This window comes from Miniopterus schreibersii, assembly GCF_964146895.1.
Source record: "Miniopterus schreibersii genome assembly, chromosome: 2".
Taxonomy (NCBI): Eukaryota; Metazoa; Chordata; class Mammalia; order Chiroptera; family Miniopteridae; genus Miniopterus; species Miniopterus schreibersii.
Window position 1 is genome coordinate 160,148,481 of NC_138102.1, and position 16,509 is coordinate 160,164,989.

The window sequence follows — 16,509 nt, forward strand, 5'->3', positions numbered from 1 at the left end:
GTTAACCTTTTCATGAATATTAATAGAAAGAGATTATCTTAAAGAAATTTTAAAAACTGTTTTTCTTTTAATTGACCAGTTTAAGGGGTTTTTTTCATCTCATACCAGTCAAAGCAAAAGCAATATGAGGTCACTTACAAAAAACGTTACTTTTTTTGGTTTGGACATCTGTGTAAATTTTAATTCCATCATATCAAATGAGCTTTTCATAAATTTTGGACACATTCTCACACCCAAAATTACTAATAATCTTTTCTAGTTACAATATTTCAATGGGGCAAAGCCTCCTGACCATCAAAGAAATAAGTCTCAAAGAACTCCATATCAGAAACGCACAAAAATTTGCAAAAGAGAAAAAATAATGTCATTCATGATTTCAAGAAAGAATCTAATTAAAAAATATTTTCTCTCCAGTCTTACACCTTCTGCTTCATAATTATCTCCCTCGGCATCTCCAGCTTTCCTGTTAAAGATGCCTCAGCTGAAGCATGATACTCAGAAAGCTCCGGAAGGTCTGGAGGTCGTTGGTTTTTATTGTTGTTGTTGTTGTTTTGTTTGTTTGTTTGTTTGTTTATTTTAATCCTCACCAAGGATATTTTTTCCATTGATTTTTAGAGAGAGTGGAAGGGAGGGAGAGTGAGAAGAGAGAGAAATAGCAAGAGGAGAGATCCAGAGAGAAACATCGATGTGAGAGAGACACATCAATCAGTTGCCTCCCACTAGGAATCCCAACTGGGCTGGGGATTGAAACTGCAACCCAGGTATGTGCCCTTGACCAGGAATCGAACTGGCAACCCTTCGAACCCCAACCACTGAGCCACACTGGCCAGCGCTGGAGGTCATTGTTTTAACTACTTTAACCTGACACAATATACCAAGGAAGTAAGCATGATTCACTTTAGGACTAAAGAGTCAAGTAATAAATGGCACAGTTAAGGTGTCACAGCAACAAAGTAATATAACATGCCCATGCCATGCCTTTATTTAATGTGGAAGAGTTTACTTTGATAGATCTATAAATGACTGTGGTCTGCTATTTATACCAGCATTGGAGATCTAAGGTCACTTACATTTTCTTTTAATTTATTAAATTCCACGAGGGGAAATATATTATCTAGCAGAATTTCTAAACTCGAGATTTACAGAAGGGTTTGGGATATATTCCTTTAAATGTTAGAAAATAATCTCCACATTCCTTATGAGCTTTTTAAGTTTGATTCTTCCCCTCCAGGAAATATAGCCAGCATAGGCATTAGGCCAGGCCTCCCAGTCACAGTAAATTGGAGCAATAAAACAATTACTTAAACGGCAAGTTAAAAAGTCAGTTTAATTTGTAAGTACCTCATCTTTCTGTATGTTAAGGTTCTGTTTTCAGAGTTCCAAAGGAAAAAAACAACTACTATATCTAGAAGCTAGTACTGTGTGCACAAAAGGAAATGCCCAGATAAAAGACTGACAGGCGCTTAAGCCAAGTGAAACCAGTATTGCCCCAATTCTGCCTCTTGCTGCAAAAAGCTCCTATTAGTTTCATGCCATCCAAACTATGATTTCACATTTCAAAACAAAGCTGTGCGTGATTAGATCCAAGATAGGAAAAGAGATGGAACTACTAGATATGTAGCAAGCAACAACATCAAAGCATTCCCAAATCCTTTTCTGCCCCATTTAATTATTTACTCATTCATTTTTTAAAAGTACTTACTGATGATGTGCCTGATATAAGAATGCTGTGGAAGCCCAGCCAGTGTGGCTCAGCGGTTGAATGTCAACCGATGAACCAGGAGGTCACTGTTTGATTCCCAGTCAGGGTACATGCCAGGGTTTCGGGCTCCATCCCCAGCAGGGGACCTGCAGGAGGCAGTTCATCGATGACTCTCATCATTGATGTTTCTATCTCTCTCCCTCTTCCTTCCTCTCTCTGAAATCAATAAAAGCATATTAAAAAAAAAAAGAATGCTGTGGAATGTGCTGGTGTTGGTTGGAAACTTCAGGACATCCCCTATGAAATGTGAAACTGCCCCACACATCAGGCAAGGAGGAATGGAGGAAAGAGGCAGACCACTCCAGACTGGTAGGCAGCAAGTTTGACAAGTAAAGGAATTTACTTATGTGGCTTGTGTTCTGGGCAGCTGCAAGATCAGTAGATCTCTGCACCCTCCTGCCAGCATTTTAAAAATTTATAGAGAGGCCTTAACAGGGTTCAGTCGTACAGTCCATCTGGTCTCAAAAACATATTACTCTCTCAAGGCTATGACCTTGAAAACTGCTCCTAGTGTGAGACCGGTGGGGCAGGGTATACATTCCAAGGACAGGAGAGGGATGAGGAGCCTCGGATTCCCAGATTCTGCTCAAGGGTCAACCAGCAGTCACATCCAGTCAACAACCTCCTCCAACAATTGGACATGTAATAAAAGTTTAAAAATGGGGGGGGGGGGTGTCCACATTCCCAAGGTTACTTAAGGTTCAACATGGCTAAAAAATAAGTAAACAACTTCAATATGCTGTTATAAATTCTTAGACAGAGATAATAAGCACAGGGCTTTTCCTAAGCAATTTTGGTGGAAGGAGGGGAATCATGGAGGTTTTCTGGAGGAGCAACTCTAAATAGGGATCTGAAGAGCAGACTTTTTACTCACTGATCAATAGATTAAAAACCCATGAACTTTGACCTCAACAAAGGTATATCCAGGCAAAGTATCTGGTGTAAAAACTGTGCTATGCTAACTTCAGCAAGAAAGAAAAACACAAAAACTGCATTTCCAAATTTAGTCAGCTAAGGACATTGAGTCAGGCCACTTAAAACAAGCACAAAGTTTAATCATTCCAAGGGGCTGAGTATTGTGTCTTTTATCTACTAATCTAAAATTGAATTCCCTGTTTAGCTTTGACATAAAGACTATTAATAGGCATTTTTTTAAAAAAAGAAGAAGAAAAGAAAACTAAAAGTCTTAAACCCGGGGCACATTTCCTAAACCAAAAGCAATGAGAAGAAAGCGACATCTAATGGTTGGTTACTTCAAAACAAGTCCAGTTGCTCTCCAAAACTCAAGGGACTAGGAGAGAAAGACTTTGACATAAACTATCAAAGACAGCCTCAAAAGTCATCCTGAAAAGTCAAAAATGTCATCCAGCCATCTGGGAAGTGAGCTCAATGCCTTCAATCTCATGTGCTGAGCCCTCAGAGGGTTTGATCAAAAGGGATTCCAGAGATTAACTACAAACAACTTAAACACTTTAAGACTCCTCATAAGATTTTTTTCCCTCTTGTGAAAAAATAATAATAAACACTTATGTACTACAAACATGTACCAGACCCTCTTCTAAGTGCCTCATATACATTAACTCATCTAAAGATTTTTTTACACAATCTACAACATTGACGCAAATGAATAAACCATAAATTCTGGTGGAACCTTTAAGGTCAAAATAGGAATAAATTAATGTTGTTCAAAGACAAGAATATTAAATGGATTTAAGTACTCCTTAGAAGAGAACCACAGAAGAACTTGAGACGTCATAGTTTGTATTTTGGTCCTCAAGAGTTGTTGAAAAATCTACCCCATGAGAGGAAATGCAGGGCTTTTATTTATTCTTAATTCTTTCTTTCTGTTCTTTGCTTTCTTATCATGCTCATCTGTGAAAAGTATTTTTTCCAAACTTCTTTATTCCATCACTGAATTTTACCAGTACTTTCTTTATAAGATTATCAAAAAGTTTATCTCCGAATATCATTCCTCCAATTCTAGAAACAGTTGCCAGGCGAATGGTAGTAGTTGATTAGTAGGGAGATAGCCAGGCCAACACCAAGAAGGCATATATGACTCACAATGCATGTTTAGTCTATAGCAAAATGTCTTCATATGAAAATTAGACTGTAAGCATTGTTCTACTAACAGGAAATTTTTAAAATATGTTTATCACCTTAACTAGCTAAATATCAATCACCAAACATAAACTGCTCCTAAATCCAAATGTAGTTTTATTTCTCATAAAAGTAGTAGATATCGCATTTGTCCTCACCTACAGTTTTACCAACCAATGAATTACATGTGGTCACTAGCCTACACATATATTCAGTTTGAGAGACAGCCTCAGGCTATAAGCTCATTACAGAACATTTTTTGGCAATAGCCATTCCTTTGCAACTAATAAAAATGACATTAACTTCATTAATTTATCTCTTAAGGACTCATAATTCGCTCTGAAACATCTTCTGTTGTTGTGCATACCATCCTCACACTCAAAGGCTGCACAGCTACCGATTGGCAATGACTGGTCTCCTGACTTTTTAATTTATCTTTGCCACATGTGAAAGCTTTTACTCTCTTTTGTAGTGGTCAGAACTGAAAAATATAGATTACATAACTTCACCAAAATGCACAAAACCCTTTGCTTACGTTTTTTCAATCAAGAAAAGATTCTTTTAGGAAACAAAATTCTACATGACCCAATTATTTTCCTTAAAAATTGAATATTTTTCTCAAAATATGTTAAGACCGTCCATTAACCAATCTGGTAATCCCCAGCTCCTTCCAAATTTCTTAAAGGAGCTGGTCATTTTGCAATCCTCGAAGGGGTGCATATTTTAGACATAACACAGAAGAAGTTTGGAGAGTTCATTGGGTCCACTGCTGAACAGAATAAGCTCTGACCCATATTATTTATTTTTTTTAAAATATATCTTTATTGATTTCAGAGAGAGGAAAGGAGAGGGAGAGAGAGAGAGATAGAAACACCAATGATGAGAGAGTCATTGATCGGCTGCAGCCCACAACCCAGGCATGTGCCCTGACCAGGAATCGAACCCCGATCGCCTGGATCCTAGGTCGATGCTCAACCGCTGAGCCACGCCCGGCCGGGCTGACCCATATTATTGTCACTTCCAAGTGCCTAAGCAGGAAGATTTTTTAGTTATTTCTCTCAAAAAGGAAGAACTGGAAGCGAAAAAGAATATCGGTAGCTTTTCTTACACACCTGTTAGGAAGAAATGTTTCAGTCAAGCTTCTGACTGGAAAAAAATGGCATGCTCCTAGCAACAAAAATTCAATGATGAACGTTACCAAATTCTCCCTTCCTAGAATCCCCAAACTCCTTCGCAGTTCCAGACCCTGGAATATGTCTCTGTTTCTTCCCACATAAGGTTCTCTTCACCTTTCCTCAGGAAGCTCCATCTCCCAGCCTTCAAGCATTGTTTCAGTGTCCAAAAGAGTCCCTTGCGCGCGGCCGGGCGTGGCTCAGCGGTTGAGCATCGGCCTAGGATCCAGGAGATCAAGGTTCAATTCCCGGTCAGGGCACATGCCCGGGTTGGGGGCTCCATCCCCAGCAGAGGGTGTGCAGGAGGCAGCCAATCAATGACTCGCTCTTCATTGGTGTTTCTATCTCTCTCTCTCCCTCTTCCTTCCTCTCTCTGAAATCAATAAAGACATATAATAATAATAATAATAATAATAAATAAAAGAGTGCCTTGCATAGAGTAGGCCCTCGATAAATGTTTCTTGAGTTAATTGATTATAAGCATAGTTTCTCTAGCTACAATCAACCTTTAAATGAAGTAATTTCAATTTCACGATTATATTTCTGGAGATGTGGAGAGAAGCAATACTGTTTAACCAGACTAACAACTGTGCCAGGCCTTAAGTCAGAGAAAAAGGTAATGAGAGTGGCTAAGACAATTTCTGCCAAGACACTATCTAGTTAGGTCAGAAAAGAATTAAACAGGGCAATAACTTGCCTGGTCATAAGAGGCCTTGGTTTGCACAACTGGGAAACAAATCCTTGGTCTAGATGACTTCTGAAACACTGACATGACTTTTTCACAAAGTGTAGGATAAAAACAAGTGGCTGTAGAAGCCAGGAAGCTTTATGGTATAAGCAAGAAGGAAATCTAATTCACCAGAAATTCAGAGTGTAAATGCTTCTCGTGGGAAAAGAACTCTAAAAGACTAATTCCCAAGGATTTTCTCTTTGTGCAGCATGACATGAAAGAAGAGGTAAACAGAGAAGTGTGGCAGTAAGGAAATTCTGTAAATGAAAAGAAAAGAAAAAAAGCAACAAGGGGCTTCTTAGTTGCTGCCATAGCAGTAAGTTTTCAGAAGACAGAAATGCTTCTCAAACTATCTGTGGTAAACAACCAGGTTTGTTTTTTATTTTTTTTATTTCCAATCTGTGGCTAACTGATCTCTGATCTTTGTAAAGGGAGAGAGAGACATCATGACACTTCATCCCTAAAGTATGGAAAGAAAGTAAGGACTATCTTGAATGGAATATCACCTAGTTGCTGAGCCCTGGTCTAGAGAATTTTTAAAGAAATTTTGCAAAAGCCCACTAGTAATGAATACACCATGAAAAACCTACTTGCAAACTAACAAGCTAGCCTGCTAGAGTTTTATAGATGCTGGAGTAAGACCTGAGATTCCTGGGTCAGATAAAAAGGGCAAGTCATTCCTCACTACACGAGCAGTAGCCAGAGCCTCAGCGGTTGAGCCAGCTCCTGCAAGCCCCAAACCCACGGAGCAACGCAAAGGAAGCCAGATGATATCTGCATCCACACTGGGTAGTGTTCCAGCCAAGAAAACTTGAATTTAGGAATTTGTAATGGGAAATAAGCAGGCCTGCCTTTGCCCTGGAAAGAGACATTACCCTTATTTTTCTGTATAGTAAGCATGCTTACCCTTTGCTCTAGAGAGAAACACTATGCTTATCTGCCAGGGAATATGATTAGGTCCCTACTGCTGCTTAAACAAATGACCACGAACTCAGTGGCTTAACCAATACGTTTATTATCTTGCAGTTCTGGTGGTCAGAAGTTCAAATGGACTACAATCGAGGTGTTAGCTGCTTTCCTTCTAGGAGAATCCATTTCCTTTGCTTTTCCACCAGAATTCCTGGGTTCGTGGCCCCTTTCTTCCATCTTCAGAATTATCAAGAGCAAGCTGAGTCCTCATATTGCTGCACCCTGATCACCTTTTCTGCTTCTCTCTTCCACTTTAAAGGACTCTTCTCCATCAACCGGATAATCTAAGATAACCTGGTTATTTTAAGGTCTTTTAACTTCTTAGCATTCTTAATTCCATCTGCATTAATTCCCATTTACCCTGTAAGGTAACAAATTCAAAGGTTCCTGGAATTAAGACAAGGACATCTGTAGAGGGGCCATTATTCTGCCTCCGTCACAAAACTAAAAGAAAACCTGTTCTTTGCTCCAGAGGGAGACAATCTCTATCTTCCAAGGCTGTTAGCTATAGAAACATCCTTGAGAAGATATTCTAGAATGAAGGGCAGTCAGTGCTTTCCTTTACAAGACAGGTAGAAATAGGGGACACTCAAGGACAATTGTCCCCCAATACCTATCACAACCTCCTACCCTTATATATTTGCATAAAACTGAGTAAAGATTTTTAATTGCTTTAAATTATATATTTTTTCTCATACTGTTGTTTCTGTTTTATTTTTAAATATTACAAATGACAGAATCACAAGGCTACATTGGTTTATAGGGTTTAAAAGGCTAGATAATTCCATGTACCTCTAGAAACTGAAATTATAACTAGACCTTTTTAGCAGAAGTTTCTTAGTTTAATCAGGGACTAAGATTTCATCAACCATCATCAACTTGCAGAAATCAATGAACGCTTACAGAAAACAAAGCAGTTTAAATAGCCCACAAAGTTGGTTCGCTGATATTTCATCTCAGTGCTAAAGAGTTTTCCATGTCAGGAAATTCTCCATACTTAACCTTAAATTTTACTGTTTGCAGCTTTAATTCATCTCCTCTTAAAATGTCCTCAGGGATATCTGTTTCACATGATTCTTCATGTCTTCCAGAAGGGACAAAAATAAAAGCCTCTCATGATACTCCTTCTGAATAAATTGTTCTGAAAGAAATTTACCCTCTTGTTCTGCACCAAAGCCATCAAGAAGATTCATTAGTAAATTTTAATTTTCCAATGAACACAAATTCCATCTTAAGTTATTCTCGGGGCATGTGGCAGTAGAGGGTCTTATTCTAACAAAACTGGTATACATGACTACCATTTCCCAAAAGGTTGAAACAAAGTGGCCTGATGAATGTGCACTTTTTTCTAAAAACACAAAAGCACCCCATGGGCAAGCAGTGGCACTATGCGGGCTCTGTGAGCATGGGGATTGTCTCAACTCCCATTCAGTGTAGCTACCTGGAGAGGCTCATGGCACCTCAGCAAACAGAAGCCAGAGGTGGACCATCAGCCTGCAAATGCAGAGAGCGTGAGCAAGCGCATTCAACTGAACAGGAGAAGCACAGGTGAGAAATCCCCAGCCATGGAAGGAAATGGGTGTCCACCGAGTAAAAGAAAGCACCACAGGAGAGAAACAGTTCATTCTGAATACAAATCCCCTTCTGTAAGAGGAGATGTCAAGCAAGAAACTTCTTGCCTCTTTCCCCATCTCTCTTCTCTCCTTGTTTCAACTGCCAGGGTCAATAACATTGATTGGAAAGATGGAAAGAGTGAAGAAAGCACATAGGCCATGTACTACCACAGAGGGATTGGAAAGTCCCAAAGGAATGTTGGTCCTCAAATTTTTCTCTCATATTTTCAGACCCCACCCCCATGCTTAAATGGCTTCTGCACAACCCCAAAATCTATTTCACACACACACACACACACACAGAGAAATTATGAATTATAATGTTCCTTCAATCTCTAAAATTTGGTAAATTTTGACATTAGTTTTTATGGGTTGATCTTTACTGGCATTTAGAAACTCATAAAATCAGGTAAATTAAAACCTAGGGCAGAAATATAAAAAGCAATTAAGCCTAACAAGGCAAAGAAGACCAAAAGGTAAAGAGGAACGGGGCAAGATAAATGAAAACAGATTGGAGCAGACAAAGGGGCCAGACTTCCAAGGACAACGAAGTTTAACCTAATTGATACCTCATGAGAAAGTCAATGAAAGCAAGACGGCTGACAGGTGGCGGGAGTCACTGCCTCCAGCATCTATCTGGCACCACTGAGGTGATGGTAAGTGTTGTGCCTTCCTGGAATGTGTATAAGGAAAATCAGGCTCTCAAGTTTAAAAGCTAGGAAGCCAAGGAAACTGCTGCGATGGGAGATTTACAAAACATCATAAAGAGAGTCAGACCCAGAATGGACCTTGAATCCAAAGATCACAATGAAGTAATGGGACTAAATTAACAGAAGCCAGAACACAAGTAGAAACCAAAAGTTGGCCAAAATCACTAAGTCCAAGCAGATCAGCCACCAAGATAACTCTAAAACCCAGATAAATAAGCAGCAGTCTTTCAAGGCAGGCACACTTGCCCTGGAGGTGTGCAAAGATTTTAGAATGGGTACTAAGTTACAGATAGCTTTTAAAAATCAATGTTCAGGTCCTTTACCTTTATAGGTACTTTTTCCTTTAAGTGGTATGACTGATAATGTGGTCTCCTCCTTACAGTCATTTTTTTCCCATTTGCAAAAGAAAGATCTACCTCTCACCCATCTCAAACCTTAAAATGGTCCAAGACCAAAGAGGCAAGTTGATAATTCCTTTAATCAAGGCCCCATAAACAGTGTCACACATATATTTCTCAATGGATCTTATTGAGAGGTGCATTTCTTATATATTTTTACTTTTTTAAAATAGTTATCAAATGTTTTAATATATCTGTACCATTTCAAACAACAGCAGATTATCAATCATCATAGTGATAATTCAACACCAAAGAAACATTTCAAGATAATAACTTTAATGTCAAAGAAAAATAAATGTAACTTTTAACTTCAATTGAAGTACACATTTTTTGTTGCTATTGTAGTTAAGCTTATGAGGGTGAATTTATTAGTCAGGGTTCTCAAGAGAAACAGGAACAATAGGAGATAGATTTGTTTTAAGGAATTGGCTATGTGATTGTGGAGACTGGCAAGTTTGAAATCTGTTGGGGAGTCTGGTAGGCTAGAAACTCAGGTAAGAGTAATGTTGCAGTCTTTAGGCAGAATTTCACCTTCAGGAAACCTCAATTATTGCTCTTAGGGCCTTCAACTGATTGGAGAAATTGCAACATTACCAAGGGTAATATTTAAAGATGTTAACCATATCTATAAAAAACCTTCACACTAACACCTAGATTAGTGTTTAATTGATTAACTGAGTACTATAGCCTAGCCAAGTTGACAGAAAATGAACCATAGCAGCCTGCGAACAACAGAAGTGCAAAAATATGTTACATTCGGATAAAATTCTGTAAGAGACGTGGAATGAAAATACAATTTAAAAAAAAAAAAAAAAAGAAATAATGCAATTTTTTAACATCATGAACATCAAATATTTTTTAAAAGAGTATTTTTAAGTATATATTACATATTTTGTAAAATTTTTAACTTATATTAAAAAAATCAATAACAACATAAAAGCATGCAAACATATAAATATTGATTATTAATATTCCAGCAAAATGTTTGAAGACAAGTTCTAGGGCAACAGTGTAGTTGTTAAAATTATGAAGTCAATCAGGTTTATTATACACACATACTATCTATGTGAATTTAGGACAATTACTTAAATGAAATTCCTTGGTTTGGGGGTGTTAGGCAAAATGGTTTCTAGTGTTTGATGTGACTGACACCATCTTAAGAAGCAAGTTGCCCTCAGTGACCTGGGAGGGATGGGTCCATATCACCTGAAGGGAATGTTCTTACATAGATAAGTAGGCCCATTAAGTCCTTTACTGCTTTGAATATTCCACTGTCAATAAGCACTTGGCTACAAGCCACCTGTGTTTCTGGAGACTATATACTTTTGGAGCGTTTTCCTGACCTTTAGCATGAGTGCTGTTCTTTCCCAAACCTCCTGTTTGTCAGCCTCGGTGCAGTTCTGTCAGCTTCCTGGGGCTGCTTCTCCCCCGCAGGTCAAATTCTTTATGGCTCCTACCCATAAAACCCAGAAATTATTCAATTATCCAACTCTTTTCTGGAATTTTGCTTGCTCATCCCAATGGATACTTTTAATCAATATAAAAATATTTCTCCTAATTTAAGCCTTTGCATTTTTGTCAACTGAAGCCTAGAAAATAGGCCTCTTCAAAGAAACAAAGCACAAAATATATTACTCCTTCAACAATAAATTTTGATTGGATCAAAGATTTCTTCCAATTTGATCTTCACAAGGCTTGGATTTTCCTGATTAACCTTGCTCACTTACCACTTAAATTTTAAGATTAGATCATTTTTAAAAATTCATTTAAGTAATATTGCACTTTGAAGACACTTCAAAGAAATGGAAAAAGGGAGGAAAAAACACCACATTTCCATTATCCAAAGACAACCATTGTTAACATTTTTGGATCTTTTCTCTAAGAAAAAAAATTCCACCTCCCCTCTCTCCCTACTGCTATACACACACACACACACACACACACACACACACACACACACACACACACACTTTAAAAATAAAGGAAGGGCCCAGCTGGACGTGGCGCAGCAGTTGAGCATCCACCTAGGATCCTGGAGATCGGGGTTCGATTCCCTGTCGGGGCACATACCCTGGTTGCGGGCTAGGCAGCTGATCAATGACTCTCTCATCATTGATATTTCTATCTCTCTCTCTCCCTCTCCTTTCCTCTCTCTGAAATAAATAAAGATATATTAAAAAATAAATAAATAAAGGAAGGGAAGAAAAGGCAGATCCAAATGTGACTTTCTGACATGAAATCTTTTGCAGGCATTTGTGCTAATTACCCAACAACCTTCATGTCCTTAGGTCACCAAAGAGAACAAGCGGTTTTCTGAGAGGGCTGAGTTGGTTTTACCTGCTCCACTGCTAATAAAATTTCCAGTCTCTCACTTTTGCTAACAAGAAAGGCTTCCTACCGTTTCTGTCCTTTAGGTGGCAGCATGACCTCTAACACTTTACTGTCTTTTCCCCAAGTTTATATAATTCTCACAGTCAAAAATAATTTTAAGGTTGAATTATCCAAGGGTGTGCTGAGGAATCGGAGAAGTTGAGAAGGGAGGGAAGAGTCATTCAAGGCAAAGATGTGGAAAATGGAGAAGCAGAAGTTGTCTGTGGAATCAAAAGGTTTCCACTAAAACATCTATGCCAAAGACAGTATACATGTGGGTTAGCGTCGCCATATCCCATTAACTGTTACTTGCAAGATTCTGAACAAAATGTTTGTTCATTCACTATTCATTCAGTACTTATTTATAGACTTCCTACTGTGGGCAGATACAGTAGGATAGTAGACAATATTAGATAGGAGTATTATCTAGTAGCAGTGCAGTAGACAGACAGTGGGATACAGAAATTTAAAAACACACAGATCTGCCCAGCCAGGCGTGGCTCAGTGGTTGAGCATCAACCTGGGATCCAGGCGATCAGGGTTCGATTCCCGGTCAGGGCACATGCCCAGGTTGTGGGCTCGATCAATGACTCTCTCATCATTGATGTTTCTGTCTCTCTCTCTCCCTCTCCTTTCCTCTCTCTGAAATCAATAAAGATATATTTTAAAAAAAATAAAAATAAAAATAATAAAAAATAAATAAAAAAAATAAAAACACACAGATCATTCTCATTCACTTATTCTGCCCTCATTCATCTTATATTCTAGTGGAGGAGATAGACAAATAAAAAGTAAGCAAGAAAAAATGTTTACTATGTATGGTGACAAATGTTGACTAGATTTATTGTGACAATTATGCAAATATTGAACCATTCTGTTGTACACCTAAAACTAATATAAAGTTATATGTCAATCCTACCTCAATAAAAAGGTAAACAAATAAGCATACACTATAAATTTAGGTAGTGGTAAGGACTATAAGGAAAAATAAAACGGTAAAAGGATTAGAAAAGGTATAAGGAGGGGCCATTTTAGACAGGATTATCGAGGAAAGTTTCTCCTGGATTTGATATCTGAGCAGAGACCTGATGAAGGAAGCAAGAGAGTTACTCAGATATTGGGGGGGGAGTAGGGCAAAGGCTGTCATACTCAGACATCCTTGGCTTATTTGATGGAAAGGAAGAAACTAGTGTGGCTAGAATGGGATAAGCAAAGCAAGGAATAGCCAGAAAGATGGGGCCTTCCAGGGCCTTGTAGGCCATGGAAAAGGTGCCAGGGTCTATCATAAAGGTTTTGAGCAGAAGAGTAATACAGTCTAATTCCAGTTTTAAAGAAATCGCTCTGACTACTGTACGGTGTATATCCTGGGCTTGGAGTTAGGGGAGGCAATAGTGGAAGCAGAGAGGCCAGTCAGGAGGCTGTTGCAAAAACCAGTGATAGGATGGTGGTGGCCGGTAGTGGAAGGGGAGACAGAGCAGAAGGCTGGGAAGCTTCGTTTGCTGGTAGGGCTAGGAAGGGGTGTGGCCGGGAGGGCCAATAGTTCTGTTCTGGGCCGTTGGGTTTGAGTTTCTCTTAGTTGTTCTATCGCAGATGTTAAATAAGCAAATGGATACACAAACCTAAAGCTCAACGGAAAGGTCAGAACTGGAGAACACTGTGTCTGTAGGTAGTATTTATAACCAATTAGCTGAATAAGGTAATTCAGGGAGAAAGTGTGGATAAAGATCCAGGGACCGAGCCCTGGGGCACTCCAGCATTTGGAGGGACTGGCAAACTAGGAAGAAAACCACAGCAATTAGGTGTTCCAGAAGTTGCTATTTCAATAAGGAGGAAGTGATCAACTTTGTCCAAAGCTTTGGAGAGTTCAAGCAAATCAGTATCAAGAACTAACCACTGGATTTAGCAAGATGAAACTCACTGCTGGTGCTGACTGGGGCACTCTCAGCAACTGTGTGAAAGGACTAATTAGATTGAAAGAGAGGATCCTAAGCAAAGGACACAGAGAGATCCTGCTGAGGAGTTTGCTATAAAGAGAAACAGAGACATGAGGCAGAAGAAATGGCAGGAAGATGGGGGTTCTAGGAAGAGTTTTTAAAGATGGGAGGTATTTCAGCACATTCATGTGCTGATGGAGATGATCCAGGAGAGCTGATGCAGGAGAAACAGGATGAATCACTGCAGGAGCAGGACCTAGTGAGGAGGAAAGCCATTGCCCAGGTGGAGGGAAGGGCCTCAGAGAGAGGCCAGCACAGGCACAGAAGCACAGCAGACAGACCAGAGGCTGGACTCTGCAGAGATACAGTGGTGGGAGATGAAGTAGTTTTCAGATTGTCTCCATTTTCTCAATGAAATAAGCAGTGAGATGATCAGCCAAGAGAGGAGGGGTCGGGAGTGTTGAAGGTTTAACGAGAGAGGGGAAAGTATAAAATATTCCTCTTTGAAATGGGAAGGTGAATTCATTAGGGAGAAAGCAATAGGATCTCTGGGAAGTTCCATAGGCTTATTTGAGGTTTAAGGTCACTGATTACAAATGCTACCTGTCAGCACATGTTTGGGTTTTCACCCAAGTCACATGGCGATGGATCAGGAAGCCCCCCCAGTTCTCCCCAGGTCTCTTACCACTGCTCTGGCTTCCTCACTTTCTCAACTTCCTCTCCCCTCCCCACTAACAAAGGGAGCAAAATGTAGTGTTTAAAGGCTCACTCTCCACCACCTTCTCTAATAGCTAGGCACTACCCCTCTCGATGATTTCATTCATTCCCTGACTTCAGCTATCTTCTCTCAAATCCACCTTCTCTGCAGACTGAGATGTTTGTCTCTTGGACATCTCCCCCTGGAGCCTCTGCTGCCGCCTACAACTCAGAGAGCACAGCAGTGAGTTACTTGGCACAACCAGCTGATGCAGCTCCACAAGCCTGCTCTTCATAAAATGTTCTATTTCACTTAATACTACCCACCTAATCTCCAGGACAAGAGGCCTTAGAATTACACTCAATGCCTTTCTCTTCTTAGTTTTCTTTGTTCCCCTGTATCTTAGCAGTTGCCAAGACTTTCTATCAATTCTGCTTCCATACTCTTTCAAATTTAACTTCATTTATGCTGTTGTTTCTTCCTAAATCTACTATTTTCTACAGTAACTATTATTTTCTTTAAGAAGGGTTTGATATTAGTCCTTGCTCAAAACTTTAATATATCCCGCAACAAAGCCCAGGATTTATATTGTTCCTCAATTCATCACAGTAGATATTTCTAGATCTTACTGCCCCTTACTCCCACCCATGGGTGTATACAATACCAAACTTTGAGCAGTGCTTCCTCCTACTATCCCCTCATGGTGACATCTAGGCCCTTTACAATATAAATAAGAACATCTACCAACCCCAGCCCCCCTTACAGTAAGACTAGGCCCAAGTGACTGGTTATGCTCATGAAATGAATCGCTTCTAGACTGAGGCGGGTAACAGCCAAGTGCCTCCTCTCCCTTTCTCCTTCCCTACCAGTCCCCTTGAAGGAGACATGTCCCAAATGGCATGGTTACAAGATGAAGAAAGATTGCCTGAGCTATATCAGGGGTTATGTGAGAAATAAATATAATCTGTTATGCCATTAGGATTTGGGATTTGCCTAATAAAGCAGCTAGCATTCATTATCCCAGTGCTCTAGCCCTGCACCTTTCTTTATACAGATGTCTTTGCTAAAATCCCTTTTTCTTCTTTCCATCCAAATTTCTGGCTTTGAAATCCTCTCATCATTAAAGATAGTACTTCCCAAACACTGGCGCGAAATTGCCTGGCTCATGATGAAATTATACCTAAGTTGGGAGAGGTGAGGGGAATGATAATGTAGTAAGATTCCATGCAAGCAAATATATGAATTTAAAGCACTGTTCTTGGGCTAACTCCTTTCATCTTCAAATACCTTCTTTTATAAAATAATAGTGATACCAGATGGCAAAAGGAGTTCCTCTCCCCACTCCCATTATTTGGCAGTAATTAAGTTTGGCAGTAATTAAGTTTGGCATATGTATTTTGCTTCCAACGCTGTTTTCTAGATGTTGTCACTTTTTAACATTCCCAAATCGGGCAACCACTACTTCAACACACAGCAAGTTTGCCAGGAAGTCTGTTACCCTCTCAGACCTAAATTGAACTGATTATCATTTGTTTTGCCTTGGGCCTTTGGCATTTGAGTATATATCTTTCCTCCTGGAAAAAAATTCCCTTCAGGCATGTGATCTTATTGCTGTCCATGGCAAGAAGTTCAGAAAAATGTATTCTCATATAAATGAGAAAACTGGGATCAAAAGAAATTAAATGACTTGGAAATTATAACTTCTAACCTTTACTAAGCATTTACTATGTCGCAGGCATCTTTTTCTGCATTTCACATATATTTACTCATTTCATCCGCACAACAAACCTATCCGGTAGGTTGGCATCAGCATACCCGTTTTGCAAAAAGATTCTGCAACCTGCCTAAGGTCACACAGGTAGGAAGTGGTCACTCTAAGGCTGGAATCCAAGTAGCTTGGCTTCAGAGACCATGCAGTTAACCACTACGTTACAGGTGAAATGGGGGCGGGGGGGGGGGGTAGGTGACTTTTTAAAATGCAAACCAGGTCTCCTAGTTTTGGGCCAATATTCTTTTTTCTATAGAAGACCATGGTTGCGAAATCACCTTTTCTT